The following is a 14,021-nucleotide window of genomic DNA, read 5'->3' on the forward strand; positions in this document are numbered from 1 at the left end:
AGTATCAAAAGCAGCAGACAAATCTAAAAGAACTAAAATCACAGAGCAACCAGAGTCAACAGTTAAAAGAAGATCATTAAAAACGCGCAGAAGTGCTGTTTCTGTGCTATGAAGTGATTTAAAGCCAGACTGAAACTTTTCAAAAATTCTATTTGAGTCCAAATGTGACTGCATTTGATAATAGACTATTTTCTCAAGAATCTTTGCTAAAAATGGCAGTTTTGAAACTGGCCTAAAATTTGCCAGAATTTTAGGATCCAGGGTGGGTTTCTTTAGATGAGGTTGGACTACAGCCTGTTTGAACGCTCCTGGAACACATCCAGACAAAAGGGAGGCATTTATGATATTTTGAATAAAGGGGCCAACAGCATGAAAAACACTTTTTAGAAAATGGGCAGGAATAGCATCCAGTGGATAGTTAGAGGGTCTTAAACGCTGAACAATATTTGAGAGTTCGTTTAGCGATACAGGCAGAAACTCATTAAAAGTGGCACAACATTCAAAAGTGTTCAAAGAATCATTAGGACTACACACTGGTATAGAGGCCCTGATTTGGGATATTTTTCCGACAAAGAACAATAAAAAGTCATTGCACAGTGAAACTGATGGCACAAGACTAGGTGAAGACTCTGGGTTAACTAGACGATTTAATACATTAAAAAGAACCTGCGGTCTCTGGGTGTTATTTGAAATAAAATTCGACATATACTGAGCTTTTGCAGTCTTTACCGCTTTCTGATAATTAGCTAGACAGGCTCTAAGTATTTCAAGCGATACGTGTAGTTTGTCCTTATTCCACCTCCGCTCTGCGCGCCTGCACTCGCGTCTAAGCGCACGAGTGGTTTCATTGAGCCAAGGCTCCGACGTGGGCTTGGCGCGCTTCATTACAAGTGGGGCGACAGCGTCCAGAATGTCCGTACAAATAGTGTTGAACATTGTGTTGAGCTCTTCTGCGCTCAGAGCACCGGAGAATGTGAGTGCAGGAGGCGTAAAGGAGGCAAAAGCACACGAAAACTGCTCCACGGTTAGTGGAGTAAACGCGCGCACTGTGCGCACTGAGGTATCCTGTTTTACAACCGGACCCGGCAGTTCAATGTTAAATAGAATTGGCAAGTGGTCCGAAATGTGCATGTCACAAATTTCCTCCACACATACATCTAGACCCAAAGTGAGTACAAGGTCCAGCGTATGTCCTTTCTCGTGGGTTGGGCCAGAAATCCACTGCCTAAGATTGAATGAGTCAATGACACTTAAGAATTCTTTCGCCAGTGGCTTGGTCTCGCAACAAACGTGGACGTTAAGGTCTCCTGCGATTAAAAGATGGTCCGTAACAGTTACAATACCCGCCAGAAAATCAGAGAATTCTTGAATAAAGCGTTTGTTGAATTTCGGAGGGCGGTAGATAACTGCGCATACAACTCGTGGGCTTGCCTGAATATTTAAGAGTTGAAGCTCGAAGCTAGAATATGGACCCATATTTGAAGACTGGCAGCACTGGAAGCTAGATTTAAAAACTGTAGCAAGCCCTCCACCTTTCCCAGAGGAACGGGGAGAATTAAAGTATGTGCAGCCAGGTGGGAGGAGTTCGGAAAAGGCTGAGCACTCACCCTCACGAAGCCACGTCTCAGTCAAGAACAAATAATCCAGATCGCGGGAGACAAAAAAGTCATTAAGCAGAAAAGTCTTATTAGCCAACGACCGGGTGTTCAGCAGCGCCAAGCGAAGTTTGGTGTGCCCGGAACTCAAAGATTGAGCACGGGCTAGTTCGCGTATATTCCGCCGGTCTATGCCACGTTTGCCTTTCGAGCACCGGGGAAGGAAGCAGGAAGCCGGAGAAGACAGGTGATCCATAGCGTAGCATCCGTCCAAAGTTACTGGAGTAATCCATCGGATCCTGGCTCGCTGAAAGGCGTGAGGGAGGCAATTCCCACCAGAATTCGCCTTTAGGTAAGCTCTGACTCGGACGAGGACACCGCCTCGCTTACGCCGTCTTCTTGAGCGCTTTTTCCGTAGATTAAAGTAGGGGACCCTGCGCAGGAACGCCGGTATAGATGAGAGAAAAGGTGGTGTAAAATGTGTTGAAGCGTGCGGCTCCAAATTATGGATCGATAGTGCCTCATAAGATGCACGAATGCTCAAAAGTGTTTGTCGATCATAAACTATTAATGCTGCGGCTTTTTGGCTCCAAACTTGCATAAAAATAACTAGCAATAGTCCAAACAGGACGGAGAGATGGTGCGCCGTGCTCACTGCTGGCGCCATCTTGCCACTTCACTTCTTCAATTTTCTATTTTCCACCACGGCTCTGCTCTGTTTCTCCACCACCACTATGTCTGGTCCATCACCATCCTGTCAGTCTGTATCTGAAGACAGGATCTTGGCTCGGTCATTCTCCACAACCTTTGGAGTTTCCCACCTTGATCCTGGGGTCTCCAGCCCGTACTCTGCACAGATGTTTCTGTACACTATGCCCGCCACTTGGTTACGTCGCTCCATGTTTGCTTTCCCTGCAGCATCTTACACCCTGCAGTTCTGTGCTGGACTGTCTCAGGAACCTCTTTGCACAGTCTACATCGTGGCTCTTGTTTGGTGTGGTAGATCTGGGCCTCTATTACTCAAGTGCCCAGGGCCTGCTCCTGACCTCCAGAATGAGCCTCTGTGTGTCCTTCAGACCCTCAAGCCATTGGGATGGAACCCTCCATGCATGGTCAGGAGCTTTCGTGTCTTAACATCTGTGGTCCTTTGGCCAGCTTATGATTCCTGCAGGGATCTGAACACTGGCAGGGCAGAGCTGTTGATTGCCTGCGCCTTGTTCTTGCCATTGAGCTGGCTTCTTAGGACTTGCCTCACTCTTTGCAGGTATTTGGCCGTAGCCACATTCCCTATATATGTATATGTATATGTATATGTATATGTATATGTATATATATATATATATATATATATATATATATATATATATATATATATATATATATATATATATATATACACACATACCACAACATCTTGTGAATACCCTGTGATAGCAAATATAAGCGAGACCGCAGTGTCAAAAAACAAGCAGGACACCCCTATTTGGATGACGGAAGAACTGGAGCTCAGAGTCCACGGGCAGACCAGAGCTCGGAGCCCGGACAGCCGTGGATCTATCCATCTTGTTAAACAGTACCTAATGTTTATTAAGCAAATATATGCAATAAGTGCATGCGCAATTTGCTTCATTTAGTTTTCTTTAAATAAATGATGTCATGATAGCAGCAGTTGGTCCTAATGAAGGCTGAGGGTCCAGGTCCACGGTTCACCACTGCCAAGTACAAAGGCGACTGCAGAACTGCACACCAGAAACTAAAGGTTTATCCTGTACCGACATGTGTCAGTGCAGCAGCCAGTGCCAGAATGACGATGATTCCGAAGCCATGTTGTTGCATGAACTGTATAAAAGAAGTGGACTAAGTGAGTGTGACCCACAGAGTTCAGTACCTCTCAAATGAGGCTTATGATGTTCACAGTTACAGGAGCCAATCTGGAGCCAGACTCTATATTATGAATAGGATGATGTGTCGTGGGTTAACACAAACATTTTAAGACCAAAATGTCAAGGCTCACTGCAGCAGGTACAGAGAGAGGAGCCACAAGATCCTAATGTAAGTCCATTGGAGCCAGAGTCAGAAGGAGCCGGAAGAGCCTCCTGGAGAACTTCCTATTTGGCACATGGCGGCTACAGTGTTGTATCTGTCCACTCATATATACAGTCTATGGTTGTATGAAAGTGATGATGATAATGATGATGTATAGAAAATGTCTCATAAAAAAGTTGTGTAATCATATTGTGTCTGAATATGTGTGTTTACGTCCAATATCCAAATTTTATGTTAGCTACTTTTAAACTCTTTGAGTTATCTGACCAGCTGCATGTGATGTTTATAATTTGTTTTACCCATATTGTTGATGTATTTCAGCAGGATCATTAAAAAAAAACAAAAAACAAAACATGTTTTTGGAGGAACATGGAGTATTACATGTGAATATTACAGTGAAATTGCAAGAAAACAACCAAACTGGGTCATTTTTGACCCACTTATTCATCTAAGGGTTAATGTGGGTAGGTCTTACAGGTTTGTAACTAGCACCATTTGATTCCCTGACCCTGAAAATGTGGGTTTAGCAGTTAAAATCAACATTTCAACTTATTCAGAGGCTGAGATATTCCAAAAAGTGTTTTTTGGCAGCAATTTTTTAAAAATCCAATATGGCCGCCATAAAGACATGTGGGCAAATGCAAACATTGATTTTCTGACTCCATTTACTATAACCTTTCCAAAAATATATAGGTTAGCAAATCCCCCAAAAATTTCCACAAAAGTATATAAGGAACCGGACTATCTGTTGAGGTTCAATTAAACGTCGGGATTTGTTTTCACCTGATGACTCGACTGACAGGTAGTGGATCTGTTAAAGACCAAAAAAGTTCCCAATTGTTCACTTTTATGGTACAAGCATGAAACTTTGCCAGATTATGAACATCCCTAGGACCAACATTTGTGGATATGGAACCAAGGCCGAGTCGACCCTGGAGCCGAGTACTGCACATGTCACAAAATGGCTCACATGAAAACGAGGCTGGGAGCTCAGTTAATGCTTAAACCACCTTTTTTTTTAATTTTATTTTATTTTTTTAAATAATGGTAAATTATTGTATAGGTTATAAAGAAAAATATGTATTCTCAATTTTCGATGTCATATGGGAAAAAAGAGCAAAACATTTTTTATAGGTGATGTTCTCCCACTCACTGATTATGTATAAAAATGCTAATAAAAAATATTTTAAATAGCAACAGGATTTACGACAGTATACAGTGTTGCATGATAGATGAAATAGAACCACCAACCATCAAGTGGGAGAAAATGTTTAAATCTGTTTTCTTAAGAACATATTAATATTATTGAATGTGTTTTTCTTCTCAGTTATGTGGATAATATTACAGTGATCATTATCAGGGACAATGGACTCTATTCTCATTCAAAGGCAGAAACTGGTCAGTTGGCAGAGACACTAACCCAGGTTGGTAGTCTGAACCCTATATTTTGTGTCCTTTGGCAAGACACTTCTCCTCCATTGCTGTCTGTGTCTGCATACAATATGAACGAGCGTATGCATATTATGTGTGAAATGTGAAGAGCACTTCGAGTAAAAAAAACATGACAGAAAAGTGATGTGTATATCAACACAACCATCCAGTCCAAATGTGACAAGATTTTGTACCTTTACTGCCGTTTCCTGAAAGTCCTCTCCTGCCTCAGTGTCAGGGAATTTACCCAAAGACTCAATTAGTAAAGAACAAGCCAGAGACGACACAGTGGTTCGTTTTACTTGCACAAGGAATGCGAGAGCTACCTGCCTCGACCTAACACTGGAGCTCTCGTCCTCCCCACAGCCTTTTTATTGTTAAACATGACACAATAGCCTTGACATGGTTATACGACATGTTTTTCAGTTGTTATCGATGAATAACAGACTACAGCTGCACCCGATTACACACTCAGTTTCATATCAAACATAACAATGTATTTGAGGAGAAAAATGTTTGGCAGTTTTGGTCTGTTTTATGCTGAAACTCACAACTCTTCAAATAGGATGAGTTTATATGAATGTTTCTCCTAAAAACAAATAATGTTATGACTACTGAAGACTATGGAAGCCCTGAGAGGCAAGAGGAAAAAAAAAAAGAGGCAGGTCATTTGGGCTCTAGTTTGTAAGTGTTTTTTCATCAACTCAAAAAAAACAAAAAACAAAAAAAAAAAAAAAAAAAAAAAAAAATATATATATATATATATATATATATATATATATATATATATATATATATATATACACACTTTTTTTCTTCAATTTTTTTCTAAAAAAAAAAAAAATTCTTTTCTACATTTTTTTTCTTTTCTCTTGTGTTTTTTTTTTTTTCACTGTTGATGTGAACACCACTCAGAGCCTAAGTGTTTTGAATTCAGCAAGGATGAATACACATGTAATTGAGGACAAAGGAGACTCGAACCCCGGCCCCCCACATCCTAACCGGGAGCCTAACACTGTGAGCTAATCCTCCACAGGTCCGTGCACCGAACAGACATGAAAGGAAATAATAGAATAAATAAATAATAGAAATAAAAAACAATTGTAGAAATTATTATATATTTTTTTGTAGATTTTTATTTATTTATTTATTTTTGAGTTGGTGAAAAAAAAAAAAAAAAATTGAAAATAGAGCCCAAATGACCTGCCTTTTTTTTTTTTCTTTTTTTTTCTCTTGCCTCTCAGGGCTTCCGTAGCAGACTATGTCGAGAAATAAAGTATCGTGAGTAAGTAAGTAAGTCTTTATTTATGTAGCACTTTTCACAGACATTTTTTTTTTTATCACAAAGACACTTTACAGAGCATTATTCAGCATTACTCATTCACTTTATACCTGGTGATGGTAAGCACAGCTGCCCTGGGGCAGACTGACAGAAGCGTGGCAGCCGTGCCAATCTGCACCATCGGTCCCTCCGACCACCACCATCATACACACACACACACACACACACGCACACGCACACGCACACGCACACGCACACACGCACGCACACACACACACACACACACACACACACACACACCACTTTTATACTAGGCAATGTAGGTAAAGTGCTGATTTCCACCTGTTGTCCCTGGGTTCATTGACTGATTGTATTTAACTGACCTTGACTATCAACTGTTCTGGAGACCGATAACATGTTTTGGGTTGATGGCGGAAACCCATCCAGACACGGGGAGAAACATGCAAACTCCACACAGAAAGGCTCAGTGTGTGTACTGCATGCATATATTAAATACTACAATTATATATTTGTTTGAATAGCTAATGCTTAACCACTGAAATCTGATGTATGTGTTTAAAGATACTGCTGTGTAGGTTGTGTCTTTTTAAGGAAATTCTGTACAGAGCAGCTGATGAGGGGTTATCCTGGCTGGCACCAAACCTAAATAGATCTGGTCATTCCCATAAACGGAGAGGCTTCAGGGAGGATCCAAGGCGTGAACCTGGTCACCATATCATTTGCATATTCATGTGGTTGTATATTTCTGGGTGGAGGGAAAAGACGCAGGCGTTCAGACTGTCTGACGTAAGTCCTGTGTAGCTGTAGGCCATCAGGGACAGTGGTTTGACCCAGAGCTCTGTATTAGATTTGTATTGAATAGGGAATAAACTTCTGTGATTTTAATTGATCGGTTCCAGTCATCATTTTCCACGGAACATGCTAAGACTACAGACACCACCCCCCACCTCCTCCTTCACTTCCCTGACATATTTACTCACCGGTGAAACTTGAATTTTGAATATGTCAGTGTTTTTGATCAACGCTGCAGCTAAAAGAGCAGGACTAGAGAACAAAACTGTACAAGGTTCATCAAATGTTTCTGTTTTCTCCGAATCACTTGCTAAAATGCTGATAGTGGAGAAATCACTTCTGTACACATTATATTTGCTGGAACATTTATTACCACAGCACAGTGCTCACTTCTGTGTTTTCTCAAGATTCAGGAAACACTTTGCTTAATACAGGGTCACTTAAAAGTATAGACCAATTGTCCCTAACAATCTTTTTGATTTGTTCAGCACAAATCAAAAAGATTGTTAGGGACAATTGGTCTATACTTTTAAGTGACCCTGTATTAAGCAAAGTGTTTCCTGAATCTCCTTTATTTTCTTTAAACACGCTCCAAATCTTTGAGACAGATTAATGAATTCTTATCTTCCTCCAGAAAACAAAAGTACATGGCTACAAAAACCCATGGGCACATTTAAGTGTTTGAATTGTCCTCATTGTCCAAATGTCCTTCAAACAAAAACGTTCATGGATGTACACAATAGTAGATCATTCACACAAAATTATTTCATTAATTGCAATACTACTCATGTGGTATATCGTCTGTTTTGCCCTTGTCCAGAAGGCTTTTTCTATGTTGGCCGCACTAAAAGGCGTCTGCGAGATCGTTTGGCTGAGCACAAGTACGCGATCAGGGTTAAGAATCATGATTACCCAATGGCTCGACATTTTTGTGAGAATCATAATAGCAATGACACTCTGCTTCGTATTGAGGGTATTGAACATGTGAAACCACTGGCAAGAGGTGGAGACAGACTTCAAAAATTAAATCAAAGAGAAGCTTTCTGGATCCATAAACTGAGAGCATGTGAACATCCAGGTTTAAATGAGGACTTTGATCTGTCCTGTTTTTTATAATTTTAAATTTTTTTAATTTTTTTTTATAATATATTTTTTCTTATAATATAAGGTTTAATAATGTTTTTTATCAATGTTGCATTTACAACCACTGTAGGCTGATAGGTCCTTTATGTATATTATTTGTTATTATTGATAAGGATGCAATTAAATATAATTTATGAATATGATAGAATTACACTAATATAATATAAATATTATAAAATATGTGTATATGTGTGTGTATATATATATATATATATATATATATATATATATATATATATATATATATATATATATATATATATATATGTATATATATATATAATTAAAAATTATGATCTAGACTATAAATATTTTAAAATATTAATTTTATTTTTAATAAATTATTGGTAACAGTAATAATGGGAACCTTATGTTTTGTTTTGTTTTTTGTTTGTTTTTTTGCCTGTACCATGTCCTGTTTTTGTGCACCTGTTTTGTCTGCCTCCAATTTACTCCAGTCTTGCTATTGGTTGATGTGTTCTATTTGAAGGCCACACCTATGCTTTGTTCTTAATTAAGCCCTGATGAAGACCAGTTGAGGTCGAAACATGTTGGCTTTGGCCATTCAAATAAAGGCCTTTTAATTATATTTTTCCTTGTGCGATGTGTTTACTTTTTCTACTGTTTTGGAGTGCCTGGAATCCGTTGTGTCTTGAGTCTTGATCCTTTTTTCCAAGAGCACCCTCTTTGCTCCTACTGATTGGAACACCTGTAGCAAACAGCCACATTTTTGGTCTTTCGTCATTTCAGGCTCGTTTGTCAGTAATCAAAATGAATCTATTGCCCCGCATTCATTTTTGGAGCTCCATGCTACCTTTAGCACCACCGCAAGGTTACTTTAAGAAATGACACTCTCTCATAAACACATTCTTATGGCATAAAAGGAAGCCCCGAATTAAGGCTACAACTCTACATAGATTAAAATCTTCAGGAGGAGTGGGCCTCCCTAACTTTGAATGGTACTCATGGTGTATGAGTACACCAGTATGCCCACTCTCTTATACTTATATTGCCACACAAAACCATTAAAGGCCATTATGGATCCATTGTTACACATCTTATATCAGAATGGGACAAAGTTAACAATTTTATGTGGATAGGTGACCAATATTTCCTTCAGACACCAATCTTCCATAATTATTCCCTGCTAATTGACAAGAAACCCATCTCTTTTACACCATGGGAGCACAAAGGGGTTACTAACTTCAGTAATATCATAGGCCAGAAAGGATTAAGAGAGTTCCATGATTTACAAAAATGCTTTAATCTACCAGGTACTTTGTTCTTCTTTTACCTTCAGCTGCGCACAGCATTGCAGTCCCATGGTGTTCCTTGGGGATGCATGCTAAAAAATCACCCTCTTCATTCTATTTTGAACAAAGCAGAAAGCTCTGGTATGATCTCTGAATTATATAAACTAATTGTTAAGTGCACACAAAAAATTGTACCTGTCGAGCAGCTTTGGAAATTGAATTGAGGGATCACTCAGAGTGGGATTGGAACCAGATTTGGTCCAACATTTTGCTTTCATCAAGGAATCCCAATCACCAGATGATTCATTACAAAATTATTCCTAGATCTTATTTATACCCTAGAAAATTACACCAAATGAAAATAAGACAATCCATGCTGCAATTTTTGCACAGAAAAAACTCTGAGCCCTTGTACATATGATATGGGAGTGCCCGGAGGTGGCACAATTTTGGGAAAACGTCACAAAGACAATGTCTAAATTAACAGGAATAACCATACCTTTCACTCAGAGGTTTCTTTTGCTAAACGACATGGCCAAACTAAATCTGACAATTAACGATTGTTGTATATTACTAGCAGGTCTTACAGCTGCCAAAAAAAGGGTAATATGCTGATGGAAATCAGTTCAACCTCTGACTGTGACAGAATGGCTCTTATCTTTCAGAGAAATCGTTCAACTGGAGTTTTCTGCTGCTCGAATGCACGGAGCAAAAACCAAAAACATTTCTTGCTGGTCCAATCTATTGATCAAACTGAGATCTGAATCTATCGTATAGTTGTTACCTGGAGATTTTTCATTATAATATATGTTCTTAGAATGTACACAATATGTATCCTCTCAGTCGACTTTCTATGTATGGTACATAACAAGTATGTATAAAGCAATTTCTGCTCATGTCTTTTGACAGAGGAAATTTGTCGTGTTTTGTACAGAGGGAATATAAACCTGGATATGTGTGTGTGTGTTTTTGTGTGTGTGTGCGTGTACGTGTGTGTGTGAAAGTGTATATACTGTGTATGTATATAAAACATATACACTATAATATATGTATATGTATATGTATATGTGTTATATATGTATATGTGTGTATGCTGTAAATGTATGTATGTGTATATATGTGTCTACATATGTATGTTGATGCCCATCAATAGGGAGTTTAAGGGTGGGGGGTTTAAAAGGGAGCAATGCTAACTGGAATATGTATAACTGCAAATAATAACACTTGAATAAAAATTTGATCACAAAAAGAGATGTTGAAATGTTTTTTGTTATCAAAAACTCAATAAATATGGCTTTGAAACATAAAATATTGTATTAACTTGGATTTCTACCACAGGAAGCCCACACAACCCTTACATTCTGGAGGAAAATGGTCACATGACCTTCTTAATACTTTGAAGTTTAGAAAAATAGCTGTTCAACATTTAAAAAAATTGATATCTAAGAAGATTAGACAATAAAAAAGGGATTATGCAGTATTTATTTTTGTTTTTTGACAGCCTCTTTTTCATGCAGTGCATTTTGTGACATGTGCAGTTCTCATCTCCAGTGTTAAATTAGACTTGGTTAAACATCCAGAAATATTAGTCCTGGCGGTGTTGGTAATCTGGAAAAGTTCCATGCTTGTATCATAAAAGCAAACTATTTTGGTCCTTAACAGCTCCACTAACAGATGTGAAGACACGAAAGCTCCTGACCATGCATGGAGGGTTCCATCGCAAATCCAGCACCCTGAGACTGTACGCAAGCCGGAAGGAAGGAGGCCGAGGACTAGTGAGTGTGAGAACCACTGTCCAGGATGAAACATCCAAGCTCCTTGAGTACATCAAGGACAAGGCCCCGACAGATGAGGTGCTCAGAGAATGTCTCAGACAGTGGGGTCCAGAGGAAGAGGAGCTGGAGGAACCATCGTGGCAGGACAAACACCTACATGGGACGAACCACCGGAACAGAACTGAAGAGGCTGATATCAAGAAATCCTACCAATGTCTTGAGAGGGTCTGAAGAACACACAGAGGTTCATCCTGGAGCACAGGAGCAGGCCCTGGGCACTTGAGCAATAGAGACCCAGATCTACCACACCAGACAAGAGCCACGGTGTAGACTGTGCAAAGAAGCTCCTGAGACAGTCCAGCACAGAACTGCAGGTGTAAGATGCTGCAGGGAAACAAACATGAAGCGACATAATCAAGTGGAGTCACAGTGTACAGAAACATCTGTGCAGAGTACAGGCTGGAGACCCCAGGATCAAGGTGGGAAACACCTCCAAAGGTTGTGGAGAATGACCGAGCCAAGATCCTGTGGGACTTCAGATACAGACTGACAGGATGGTGATGGACCAACCAGACATAGTGGTGGTGGAGAAGAAACAGAGCAGAGCCGTGGTGGTGGACATCACAATACCAAGTGATGGTAATATCAGGAAAAAGGAACACGAGAAACTAGAGAAATACCAGGAGCTCAAGGAGGAGCTGGAGAAGGTCTGGAAAGTGGTATATATATATATATATATATATATATATATATATATAAATAATGTATATGTCATGTCTGTAACAATAAGAAGATGCTGGTGAAGAGTTTATAGCTGGACAGATTTGACCCAGATTTCAGAGATCGGTGCATTTGCAGGTTGTGACTTGTTCAAATGAAGAATATTTGTACATTTTGAAACCCTGGATAGAAGAACTTGTAACGTGTTTGTCAGTGTGAGTTTTTGGTTGTAAATCTGAGACTTAGAGCTTTCCCTCATGTTTGACCTGCCCAGGAGCTCCATAGTGCACTTCTATCACCTGAACAAAAGCGAAGAAACACTCTGAATGTGAAGGGTCAGTTTGATGTCCAGTTGTGACGTGTTTTATTCTGTCAGCTGTTTAACTCCAGACTCACCAAATGGTTATAATTTGTACAAACCATCAAACCAAGGTTCCACATGAATGTTTTAGTTTGAAAATCCAGTCAAAATTCCACAGCAGTTTCATTCATTTATCTGAAATGTGTTTAACCAGAGAGAACAAAGGAATCTAACCAGAGACCATCTTGTTTTGAGCAGAGAGCTAACCACTCTGCCACTGTGCCATTGGGCTCCACAGGTCGACCTTCTCACTCCGTGTATTATTCATTCATTTGTTTTTCAAAATAAAACCAAAAATAAGAAAACGAAATAACAACAATTTTCTTCATTATTTGTGTCCAAAACCAAAACAAAAAACAAACACAAAACCCCCCCCCAAAAAACAGATAACGATTAGTTTTTCAGTTTTGTGTTTAAATAAATAATTGAAAAAACAAAACAAAAACAAAAAAAAAAAATAACGGCCATTTCCCGTTTCTTTGACTTAAACTGCCATGCCGGACTAAACCAGGACTAAACCAGGACTAAACCAGGACTGAAACAGGACAGAAACAAGACTGAGTATCGGGACCAGCCATAGGTGCGCAGACTGTCAGGTGATCAGGACTGAGACCTGGACTTTAGTCCTGGTTTAGTCCTGGTTCAGTCCTGGTTTAGTCCTGGTTTAGTTCTGGTTTAGTCCTGGTTTAGTTCTGGTTTAGTCCTGGTTCAGTCCTGGTTTAGTCCTAGTTTAGTCCTGGTTCAGTCCTGGTTCAGTCCTGGTTTAGTTTCTGGTTTAGTCCTGGTTCAGTCCTGGTTCAGTCCTGGTTTAGTCCTGGTTTAGTCCTGGTTTAGTCCTGGTTTAGTCCTGGTTCAGTTCGGTATTGCAGTTTAAGTTACAGAAACGGGAAACGGCCGTTATCAGTTTTTTCCATTTTTCATTTAAACACAAAATTGAAAACTGAACAAAAAATATCATTATCAGTTTTTGCATTTTGGTTTTGGAGACAAAACATGAAGAAAATTGTTGTTTTTTTCATTTTCATATTTTTGATTTGAATTGGAAAAACACATGAGCCAATGAAACACAGTCTCTTGTCATTTCATCACAGTCTTGTATTGTTTTGTTCATGATTGATTCGTTTTGCAAAAGTAGCAGTGAGGAGAGCGCCCCCTACAGGCACTCCTCTGGACACAGCCTCCTGCCTGGACCATGATGCATGAAGAAGAGTCCCACGTTTATCTGCAAAGCTACCACGCCCCCTACTGGACACAGCGCCTCTGTGCCTGTTTCCCCCTTTCTAAATCTTCTCCTGTGCTTCTGATGGAAACCACTCGTCACTCTGGGCAAGCGCAGTGTTGGGAAGGTGACTTTTAAAATGTATTCCCCTACAGATTACAGATTACATATCCCAAAATATAGTTTGTAACGGAATCCATTAAATTACTTAAAGTGAGTGACGTAATCTGAATACTTTGGATTACTTGATATTGTCATGTTTTTGAAAACTACATGAATGTACCAACCACATCCTGAAAATTCTTGTTTGTTCTTCAAATTGTCTGTTGAGTCCAAGTCTCCATGAACAGACTTTTGTTTTACTGTAGAGAAGAAAAGACGAG

The sequence above is a fragment of the Boleophthalmus pectinirostris genome, unplaced genomic scaffold, assembly GCF_026225935.1.
Source record: "Boleophthalmus pectinirostris isolate CB_2022bp ecotype Guang Dong unplaced genomic scaffold, ASM2622593v1 HiC_scaffold_22, whole genome shotgun sequence".
Classification (NCBI taxonomy): domain Eukaryota; kingdom Metazoa; phylum Chordata; class Actinopteri; order Gobiiformes; family Gobiidae; genus Boleophthalmus; species Boleophthalmus pectinirostris.